This window comes from Oncorhynchus mykiss, chromosome 15, assembly GCF_057628025.1.
Source record: "Oncorhynchus mykiss isolate SJ-2025 chromosome 15, ASM5762802v1, whole genome shotgun sequence".
In the NCBI taxonomy this organism is placed as follows: domain Eukaryota; kingdom Metazoa; phylum Chordata; class Actinopteri; order Salmoniformes; family Salmonidae; genus Oncorhynchus; species Oncorhynchus mykiss.
This window is the reverse complement of record NC_143036.1, coordinates 30,887,338-30,898,864: the sequence shown is the minus strand read 5'-3', so window position 1 is coordinate 30,898,864 and position 11,527 is coordinate 30,887,338. Positions and strand designations below refer to the sequence as shown.

At 40.5% G+C, this 11,527-nt stretch overlaps 1 protein-coding gene across 2 annotated transcripts in view; it reads left to right on the top strand.

Annotated features, from left to right (window-relative positions):
- Window positions 1–5,038: 5,038 nt before the first annotated feature.
- dlgap1b (DLG associated protein 1b) overlaps window positions 5,039–11,527 on the top strand; it is a 274,671-nt gene continuing 268,182 nt past the window's right edge. For both annotated transcript variants that reach the window (XM_021563015.3, XM_021563016.3), the window contains exon 1: window positions 5,039–5,247. The gene's annotated coding sequence lies outside the window, so the exon portion shown is untranslated. The remainder of the gene's footprint in view (window positions 5,248–11,527) is intronic.

Here is an 11,527-nt window from a genome sequence, read left to right as displayed (position 1 = left end):
GGGAGCACAGTGGACCTTTAACGATGTGACACTCTCATAATAATGATGATGGAGTGTGCTCTTTATCAGTACGTATGTGTGTGTGGTGTGTGTGTGTGTGTGCGCACGCGCCTGTGTGTGTCTGACAAAATGTTGAAAAAGTCCAAACTCAGCATAAAGATTAAACTTTGTCTTACATCTTGTCTTGGCTTTGAAAGGTGCATCATCCTAAATCTAATGATTAAACCCTGACGGTTGTTAATGAGGTTGTGTTGCCTACACTTTTTTTTGTGTGCTTGTCAGTGCTCATTATTTTCCAGCAGAGACACCTGCAGTTTCGCTCAGTGCATGCAGTCCACACATTGCATCAAAGAGTGGAGGCACTGGAAGCTTGCACGCTATATGTAGCTACTGTATAGGCAGTGGTAGGCTACATTGTGTATCCTGTCTAGCACTGAGCATAGATGAAACAAAAGCATGCAAATTTAACCAAACTTGTATCACTGGGAATATGCAGAATCGGGTCCGATTAAAATGACATGATATGATGTATGTTCATAATGCAACATTTCTTCTTGTGAACACAGTTTACGTAACAAGGGCGATACACACACACACTTCCCATGCTTACATTCAATTTAATCTGCTCGGCAGTGTTTGTTTTTCTCCTCCTGTGTCACAGTTGTTCTATGACCAAACGCAATGATCCATCCAGGAATGTAACAAATGCATTGCTACACAGTACATCGACTGATGTGTTTACAAAGGTGAGTGTTAATCAGATCATTTGAGTCCAGCCATCAGTAAATAATACACTTTGAATGCGTTATTGGTACATTGATATATTTCTAATCCCACTGCACTATCTGTCTAATAAAGGATAGTGTTTCACGGCCTAGGCCTAGGTAGATGATTATAAGGCACTGAGCAACTTGGTGAAGTCAAGTGTTTTAACACCAGCAGAGTTGCCAAATACTGGATGAATCCGGTTTTCAGGGATACAGCTAATTCAACCTAGCTACCTTTTCCACTGAAAACCGTATGTGGTTACCCCGCTAGTGTCTTTTTACACCTGCTATGTTAGGTTTGCATTGTATTTACAGCAGTCATCAAGTGGTAGGTAGTGAACTTGGATATTTACAGGATGGATCCCCACATCAAGAAAAGCTAGGATCTAAAACGTTCTAGCATATACTCTTTACAGTGAACTACAGCTATTACCATTGAGCTACACTCATGCCTCACAACAAGCATCTTGTAGGCCTAGATTGAAAATGGAGAGGTAGGTAACCGCTGCTCCTGAGTGGCACATCTCAGTGCAAGAAGCATCACTACAGCCCCTGGTTCAAATCCAGGCTGTATCACATCCAGCTGTGATTGGGAGTCCCATAGGGCGGCGCACAATTGGCCCAGCGTCATCCGGGTTTGGCTGGGGTAGGCCGTCATTGTAAGTAAGACTTTGTTCTTAACTGATTTGCCTAGTAAAATAATGAAACATATATCAGCAATCTACTGTACCTGCTTCCTCCTGGAACTCTCAATAAATTCCCTGGTTTTCCAGAAATCCTGGTTGGATTGCCTGCTTATTCCCTCCTGATTCCAGGAATCCTCCAACTGGGATTTTGGGAAAACCAGGAAATGAATTGAAAGTTACAGGAATTTTGTAACCCTCCTACCCTCCTACCTGGATTGAATCATACCAACTTACTTCTACAGAGAGTTCACATTATCTCTCTAAAACACATCACAGTATTACACTCATAATCAAATGAATGGCATTCATAAATTCATCAGCACAGAACAAAATGCCCATGCAATTAATCAATCCGGCGCGTCGCGCCCCCCTGGAAATGCACGTTGGAGCACGGCAAAGTTTGCAACAATGAATTGGTAAATAAAATGTGTATGACACGGCATACAGTATGTCAGCAATGTCTGAGCAGAGGAACACGACTGCTCTCTGGTGAAGCATGTTTACGATACTCAAAGTAAACACAAGAACTGGAGAAGAAGTGAGGTGCAAACCCGAATTGACTGCAAAATACAAGCAGAGTACTTTCTCCTTTGGGTCAAGTACAGGAGAGAAAAATGCATGTTATGTGCCTGAAGACCCAGCGCAGTTGACAGATAGTGAACTTAAAATTGATCCTGACAAAAGATAGGAGAAAGAACCCGCATCGTCAGATGAGGTGAAGGCTTCCGAGACTCACCCCAATGATCAGGAAAATGACGAAGATAACTCTGGCCCAGTGGGAGTACAATTCATAGAGAAAGTGGATCTATGCCTTTCGGATGATCTGTTTGTGGTTTCAGGCTGGGTGAAGGAGTTGTGTGCTGTCAATTAAGTCAAAGTATCTAGAAGGGGACCTTTTGTGTGTTTGCTGCTCAGAGGGAGATGGCGCTGGGCTTTTCGAGTCTCGGAATGAAAGCGGTGTCCTGCTTAGCTCTCTGGAGCAGAGCGCTGCTGAAAGGAGTGATATAACTGGAGTGAGGTTGAGTTTTAAGGTGGATCAACTGAAGTTGGGGATCCCCGATGTCTGTGATGTAGGCATTTGGTGTGACGCAAAACCGGTAGCGAGCGGGAGACTGAGAAGAACCTGTCTGTCCTTCTGAATTTTGATGCAGAGGGTTTGCCGGATAAAGTCATGCTAGGGTATATAAGTTTTCCCATGAGAGCTTTTGTTCTGAATCCACTACGGTGTTTCAGGTGGCAAGTTTATGGTCATGTTGCTGCAGTATGTAGGAGGGAGATTTCGAGGTGTGATACGTGTGCAGGAGGGCATGGGACAAAAGAGTGCATGGTTTTTCAATTATGGGGATCAGCCATGTTGTTGGAGATCAGAAATGTCCTGTGCGAGTGAGACAGATTGAAGTTTCCAGGGTGAGAGCAGGGCATAAAGTGTCATATGCTGAAGCAGTAAAGAAAGTAGAGAATGGCGGGCAAAGGGTGAAAGGAGCCTGAGTGATCCAAACAGCTTGTGCTTTAGTAAGGTTGGCTTCTTGGCGTTTATTGCTATGGTCACCAATTGTGCTGCACAGATGGAAAGGAAATCCCAGAAGATTGAATTGGTAGTAACTTCAAAAGATACGTTTTTGGGAATCAGAGATTTTAGTGCAGAAAAACAACAGGGGGTTTTGAGAGAAGGGGTTACAGCCTCCCAGTTGGGGCCAAAGTAGTCGGAAGGGGTGGTGGGGTGTGTTGGGGATGGGGAGAGTGGAATATACTCCGAGTATACCAAACATTAGGAACACCTTCCTAATATTGAGTTGCACACCCCCCCTTTTGCTCTCAGAACAGCCTCAATTCGTTGGGGCATGGACTCTACAAGGTGTCAAAAGCTTCCCACAGTTGTGTCAAGTTGGCTGGATGTCCTTTGGGTGGTGGACCATTCTTAATACACATGGGAAACTGTTGAGCGTGAAAAACCCAGTAGCTTTGTAATTCTTGACACAAACCGGTGCGTCTGGTACATACAACCATACCCCATTCAAAGGCACTTAAATCTTTTGTCTTGCCCATTCACCCTTTTGAATGGCACACGTACACAATCCATGTCTCAATTGTCTTAAAGCATAGAAATCCTTCTTTTAACCTGTCTCCTCCATTTCATCTACACTGATTGAAGTGAATTTAACATCAATAAGGGGCATAGCTTTCACCTGGATTCATCTGGTCAGTCTATGTCATGGAAAGAGCAGGTGTTCTCATTGTTATGTATACTCAGGGTTAGATGGTGGAGCAATTTCCTTTTTTCCCCATTTCCCTTTTTTTTGTGATCAAATGTGGAATGTACTTGCCAAACTATGAATGGCAGCAATATCCAAACAAAGTGTCTCGTCTGCCAGAAAACCACACAAAGAAGAAGAAGAAGAACACCAGCGAAATCAAGCAAACACAGTAGTAGGTGATTGATTTTGCACATATTTCAAAACACGACCGATATTAGTTAGACAAGGCTATTGATAATAATGTTAAACAGTAAATACTGAGGGTAATCCTACAGCATAACATCTTATGATTAGGCATAAATTAACATATGCATTAAATATTAAATAGTAAAGAATTAGAAGTCTCACTAAAGGCGTCAGTCATACAAAAGTTATATTAAAATCCAAACTTGTTCTCTTGCAGATTAGTAACAGTGTCTCCCCCCATGTTCAAGAATGGCCTTTTTTTCCCCTTTATTCAGATTACAACGTCTCACTTTCAGTTATTTGAAAATTAAATAATATCCAAAATATCGCTTTAAAAAAAAAAAACATGGAAAGTTGGTTGCAATTTCAGCTTAATCCACCAGAAAAAAAAACAGAACAAATAATACAACAAATATTGTGGTTAAACTCAAATATACTAATTGATAAAAAAAATAAAAATAAAAAAACAACAACAACAACATATCTTTGTAAATGATATCATAAATATGACTGTCTGCACTACTCAAAACTACAACCAACTAATTGCAGCATTACCGCAAAAATGGAAGAGGCAAATGGAAGGGGGGAGAAGTAAGGAACTTGTCTGATGGCCTTGCATTAAAGAGAAAAATTGGCTAACTTAAGGAGTTTGCAAAGCTGTCATTAAGGCAAAGGATGTCTACTTTGAAGAATCTCAAATATAAAATCTATTTTGATTTGTTTAACACTTTTTTTTGGTTACTACATGATTCATATGTGTTATTTCATAGTGTTGATGTCTTCACTATTATTCTACACTGTAGAAAATAGTAAAATAAAGAAAAACCCTGGAATGAGTAGGTGTGTCTAAACTTTTGACAGGTACTGTATGTTCATTAACTGGGAACATGAATTAATGAAAACTGCGAAGCTGGCATCACGATGCATCTTCACAATTTTTCTAATTAGGCCTAGCCTACAATTTCGCTGATTGCACATCTGGGAAAGTTGAAACCGGTTTTACTTTATCAGTACTTATAGTGGGGATGCAATGACAGTGCAAATCAATTGCCTGGTACATACATTAGGCAGCTGGTTCGGTCCCGAGGTGCTGAACTCCAGTCCAGTTTTTCCCCAATGCCGTGCTCAGCCCAAACGCAGTTCCATGCGATCTGTGATGCTGCAGCGGCTCACAGACCGTCAGGTACAGTTAGCCAGTAGCCTACAGACTGGGATTTGACAAACAAACAGTGGAGCTCCTATGTCTCCAGTCGAGATTTCATTAGGAGAAGATAAAGCTAATATTCAAAGGTGGCGAATTGTTTAGGATTATAACCAGGAAGTGCTTGCTGTTTTCTATCAACGCACTTTAAGGTAAATGCACAAATTAGACATAATCTGAGTTTGGTTTGTTTCATTGTAAAATATCGGAATAGTTACATTTTTCATTTACTACAATGTATGCAATGACTATGATACTATTGAAAGCTGGCGTCTAATTTATAATACGGCTGGGCTACTTTACTTTATGTTGAATATAAATTAAACACATTTCATCAGATAATGTAATGGGACATTTTCTTTGGTTTATACATATGAAGGAATTGGCCATTTATTATTTGCTAATAGTAACACTGAAACTAAGGGGGGTATGCAAATATCGCTTGCCATTGATGGTTTGCTTTTTACAGTTATAACCCATGACATGCCGCTTTGTTGATGTCCAGTCCATATTTTAACACCTATAAGTGCAGCAACCCTTTTCAAGTAACTGTCAAGTTTGCCATTCCGTTGTACTGCTTGCTTATTGAGTGTCATATATTAGCCTATCAAGTGATTGATTCCGTCCGAGGGATCCTCGACGCACCACGATCCGATGGATGAGTGAGCGAGCGCATCGTTATAGGACGGTGAAATTAACAAACATTTGGGTCCTGTCGCAAAGAGACGCATTTTAACGAAGCAGCCTACATTTAACATACTGGTTCCGACTTGGGAGGAAATGGGAGACTTGCGGTGAAGAAAAACAACCAATGGTATTGGGATACACATTGGGCTTCAGTGTATTCTACATCTGAAATTGATTGCTGGTCAAAATAACATCGCCTATGTATAGTCTTTATCGTCGGTTAGCTATGTGATGTTGCTTCATTTAATTTCCTTAATTAAGCAAGTGGCGGTCAAATATAGACTTTAGACTGATGGATTGTAGGGGGCACGCATGCACCAACTGATATTAAAGGGGCTATTCTCATTTACAAGAATTAAGGAGAATTTCGAGAAATTCTCGAGAGGTATCGATTCTCGAGAGACATTACTGTAATGTAAACTCTCACATCTCGAACGCTAGCTCACACACAGTTGCCCCCTATAAGCAGGGCAGTGTAAACAGAATTGTCTCGTTGAGTTTAAACATTCATACATACAGTAAATATACTAATAGCTAAATAGCAGAGCAATGTTTTTGAAACAGCTGAAATATCTAGACATTTTCATTACATTTTAGAATAGTTTTATTGAGTTTTCACCTGAAATTGCAGTAACAGCCTGTTAGATTCTGGAATTGTAGCAGTAGCTTTAAAAAAGGGAAGCTCAACTGTATTTACCCCCTTGGCTGCCATTGGCCCCCATCCAGGAAAAAAAGCAAGAAGCTAGATAACCTCAACAGGGAAATTCGTTTTTATTCGTTTTTTTTAATCACTTTGGTGCAATATGTAGTCCATTTTCACAACTCTTAAGCACAAAAATCTAAACAGATCATCAAAATGTCTCAGGTTTCAAAACTCTAAGCACATTTTCACTTGTTCACTGCACCTAATCACTAATCAATTTGGATATACAGTATATTCAATCTAAGCATCTGCTTTTCAAAATGCAATATCCACTTTGCTTTTGACATGATTTTCTTGTCATTTGTTAACAATGCAATGAACTATCACCTAATCAAACTGCTCAAAACGAATAACTCGCTAACGTATAGTAGTTTGATAACTACTGAACACTGTACAATTCTATATTTTCTATACAATTCTACATAAACCTGTCATTTTGACATCAATCTATGTTGGAAGGTAAAACCAAATCATGTATGAATGTGGCTGTAAATACTACATCATCATTTTCCATCAGCTAGTGGGCTTCAATAGGATGAAGTGGAAACAGTCACTCTATGTGCCATCATTTGGAATTGGAATTATAGTGTAGTGTACAATGCACTGCTGAAATACCTGGGTTGTATATAACAATATATTCTACTCATGATCTGAATTCCATTGATACACTGTCAGCTGATGAATTTCAATGCAGGTAGACAGGCGATACTGTATCAGTTGACAAGTCACAAAGAAAAGGTGATCTTGTGCAATGTTTCATTGGGCAGAAATGGCATACATGTTTTTACAGTAGCCAATGGCTTTACAATACTCCTATTTCTAATGATTTGTCCTACATACAGGTATGTACTGTATAACAATCTGCAATTGGATAAAAAAAAAATACGCTTGTCAAGTTATAAAAAAAATGCCGTATGGAAAATAACAGTTTAGAAATGTTTGTTGTATTTTTTTGCTATTGGATTAAATGGTAGTGCAATTGACTAAATTGTGTGCATATCATGATCTGATGCATTGGTGACGAAACAAAATGTTCTGAAAGTTTATTGGTCACGTACACAGTTTAGCTGATGTTATAGGCGGTTGCAGCGAAATGCTTACGTCAAATCTCTGCCCTGCTAGAGCTGCTCCAGTCAACTGTAGGTGCTGTTATTATGAATTAGAAAAATCTAGGCGCAACACCGGCTCAGCCGCAAAGTGTTAGGCAACGTAAGCTCACTGAACGGAACTGCCGAGTGCTGAAGCGAGTAAAAATTGTCTGTCCTCGGTTGCAACACTCACTACCAAGTTCTAAACTGCTTCTGGAAGCAATATCAGCACAATAACTGTTTGTCGGAAGCTTCATGAAATGGGTTTCCATGTCCGAGCAGCCGCACATAAGCCTAAGATCACCATGTGCAATGCCAAGTGTCGGCTGGAGTGGTGTATAGTTCGCCACCATTGGACTCTGGAGCAGTGGAAACACGTTCTCTGGAGTGATGAATCACGCTTTACCATCTGGCAGTCCGATGGACGAATCTGGGTTTGGCGGATGCCAGGAGAATGCTACCTGCCCCAATGCATAGTGCCAACTGTAAAGTTTGGTGAAGGAGGAATAATGGTCTGGGGCTGTTTTTCAGGGTTCGGGCTAGGCCCCTTAGTTCCTGTGAAGGGAAATCTTAATGCTACAGAATTCAATAACATTGTAGACAATTCTGTGCTTCCAACTTTGTGGCAACAGTTTGGGGAAGGCCCTTTCCAATTTGGTGCACAAAGCAAGGTCCATCAAAAGGTTTGTCGAGATCGGTGTGGAAGAACTTGAATTGCCTGCACAGAGCCCTGACCTCAACCCCATCAAACATTTTTTTGATTAATTGAAATGCTGACTGTGAGCCAGACCTAATCGCCCAACATCAGTGCCCGACCTAACTAATGCACTTGTGGCTGAATGGAAGCAAGTCCCCACAGCAATGTTCCATCAAGTGGACATCCTTCCCAGAAGAGTGGAAGCTATTATAGTAGCAAAGGGGGACCAACTCCATATTAATGCCCATGATTTTGGAATGAGATGTTCGACCAGCAGGTGTCCACATGTAGTGTATATTAGACTGAGATATGTCAAGAATCTAGTATATAAACATATATATACACTACCGTTCAAACGTTTGAGGTCACTTAGAAAATGTATTGTATTTGAAAAAAAAAAGTTTTTTTTTTTTTGTACATTCAAATAACATCAAATTGATCAGAAATACAGTGTAGACATTGTTAATGTTGTAAATGACTATTGTAGCTGAAAACAGCTTATTGTTTATGGAATATGTAGGTGTACAGAGGCCCGTTATCAGCAACCATCACTCCTGTGTTCCAATGGCATGTTGTGTTATTTATTCCAACTTTATCATTTTAAAAGGCTAATTGATCATTAGAAAACCCTTTTGCAATTATGTTAACACATATGCAAACTGTTGTTCTGATTAAAGAAGCAATAAAACTGGCCTTCTTTAGACTAGTTGAGTATCTGGAGCATCAGCATTTGTGGGTTTGATTACAGGCTCAAAAGGACCAGAAACAAAGGACTTTCTTCTGAAACTCATCAGTCTATTCTTGTTCTGAGAAATTAAGGCTATTCCATGCGAGAAATTGCCAATAAACATCAGTGTATCAAATACTTGTTCTCCCCACTGTATATATGCACACTAGTTTGAGAAACAGACGCCTCACAAGTCCTCAACTGGCAGCTTCATTAAATAGTACCTGCAAAACACCAGTCTCAACAGTGAAGAGGCAACTCCGGGATGCTGGCCTTCTAGGCAGAGTTGCAAAGAAAAAGCTATATCTCAGACTGACCAATAAAAAGAAAAGATTAAGATGGGCAAAAGAACACAGACACTGGACAGAGGAACTCTGCCTAGAGGGCCAGCATCCTGGAGTCGCCTCTTCACTATTGACGTTGAGACTGGTGTTTTGCAGTTACTATTTAATGAAGCTGCCAGTTGAGGACTTGTGAGGCGTCTGTTTCTCAAACTAGTGTGCATATATATACAGTGGGGAGAACAAGTATTTGATACATTGCCAATTTTGCAGGTTTTCCTACTTACAAAGTGTATAGAGGTCTGTCATTTTTTATCATAGGTACACTTCAACTGTGAGAGATGGAATCTAAAACAAAAATCCAGAAAATCACATTGTATGACTTTTAAGTAATTAATTAGCATTTTATTGCATGACATAAGTATTTGATACATCAGAAAAGCAGAACTTAATATTTGGTACAGAAACCTTTGTTTGCAATTACAGAGATCATACGTTTCCTGTAGTTCTTGACCAGGGTTGCACACACTGCAGCAGGGATTTTGGCCCACTACTCCATACAGAACTTCTCCAGATCCTTCAAGTTTCGGGGCTGTCGCTGGGCAATACGGACTTTCAGCTCCCTCCAAAGATGTTCTATTGGGTTCAGGTCTGGAGACTGGCTAGGCCACTCCAGGCCCTTGAGATGCTTCTTACGGAGCCGCTCCTTAGTTGCCCTGGCTGTGTGTTTCGGGTTGTTGTCATGCTGGAAGACCCAGCCACGACCCATCTTCAATGCTCTTACTGAGGGAAGGAGGTTGTTGGCCAAGATCTCGCGATACATGGCCCCATCCATCCTCCCCTCAATACGGTGCAGTCGTCCTGTCCCCTTTGCAGAAAAGCATCCCCAAAGAATGATGTTTCCACCTCCATGCTTCATGGTTGGGATGGTGTTCTTGGGGTTGTACTCATCCTTCTTCTTCCTCCAAACACAGCGAGTGGAGTTTAGACCAAAAAGCTCTATTTTTGTCTCATCAGACCACATGACCTTCTCCCATTCCTCCTCTGGATCATCCAGATGGTCATTGGCAAACTTCAGACGGGCCTGGACATGCGCTGGCTTGAGCAGGGGGATCTTGCGTGCACTGCAGTATTTTAATCCATGACGGCATAGTGTGTTACCAATGGTTTTCTTTGAGAATGTGGTCCCAGCTCTCTTCAGGTCATTGACCAGGTTCTGCCGTGTAGTTCTGGGCTGATCCCTCACCTTCTTCATGATCATTGATGCCCCACGAGGTGAGATCTTGCATGGAGCCCCAGACGGAGGGTGATTGACCGTCATCTTGAACTTCTTCCATTTTCTAATAATTGCGCCAACAGTTGTTGCCTTCTCAACAAGCTGGTTGCCTATTGTCCTGTAGCCCATCCCAGCCTTGTGCAGGTCTACAATTTTATCCCTAATGTCCTTACACAGCTCTCTGGTCTTGGCCATTGTGGAGAAGTTGTAGTCTGTTTGATTGAGTGTGTGGACAGGTGTATTTTATACAGGTAACGAGTTCAAACAGGTTCAGTTAATACAGGTAATAAGTGGAGAACAGAAGGGCTTCTTAAAGAAAAACTAACAGGTCTGTGAGAGCCAGAATTCTTACTGGTTGGTAGGTAATCAAATACTTATGTCATGCAATAAAATGCAAATGAATTACTTAACCATACAATGTGATTTTTGTTTTAGATTCCGTCTCTCACAATTGAAGTGTATCTATGATAAAAAAAATGACAGACCTCTACATGCTTTGTAAGTAGGAAAACCTGCGAAATCGGCAGTGTATCAAATACTTGTTCTCCCCACTGTGTGTGTGTGTGTGTGTGTGTGTGTGTGTGTGTGTGTGTGTGTGTGTGTGTGTGTGTGTGTGTGTGTGTATATATATATATATATATATATATATATATATATATATATATATATATATATATATATTACACACACACACAGTGGGGAGAACAAGTATATACAATAAGTGTTAATTCAGTATTGTTGTAATTGTCACTATTAAATTAAGCCTAGTTTGTTCCAACTACGCTTGGGCGATATACCGTTCATACTAGAGGTCGACCGATTATGATTTTTCAACGCCAATACCGATTATTGGAGGACCAAAAGAGCCGATACCGATTAATCGGCCAATTTTTAAGTATTTGTAATAATGACAATTACAACAATACTGAATTAACACTTATTTGAACTTAATATAATACATCAATAAAATCAA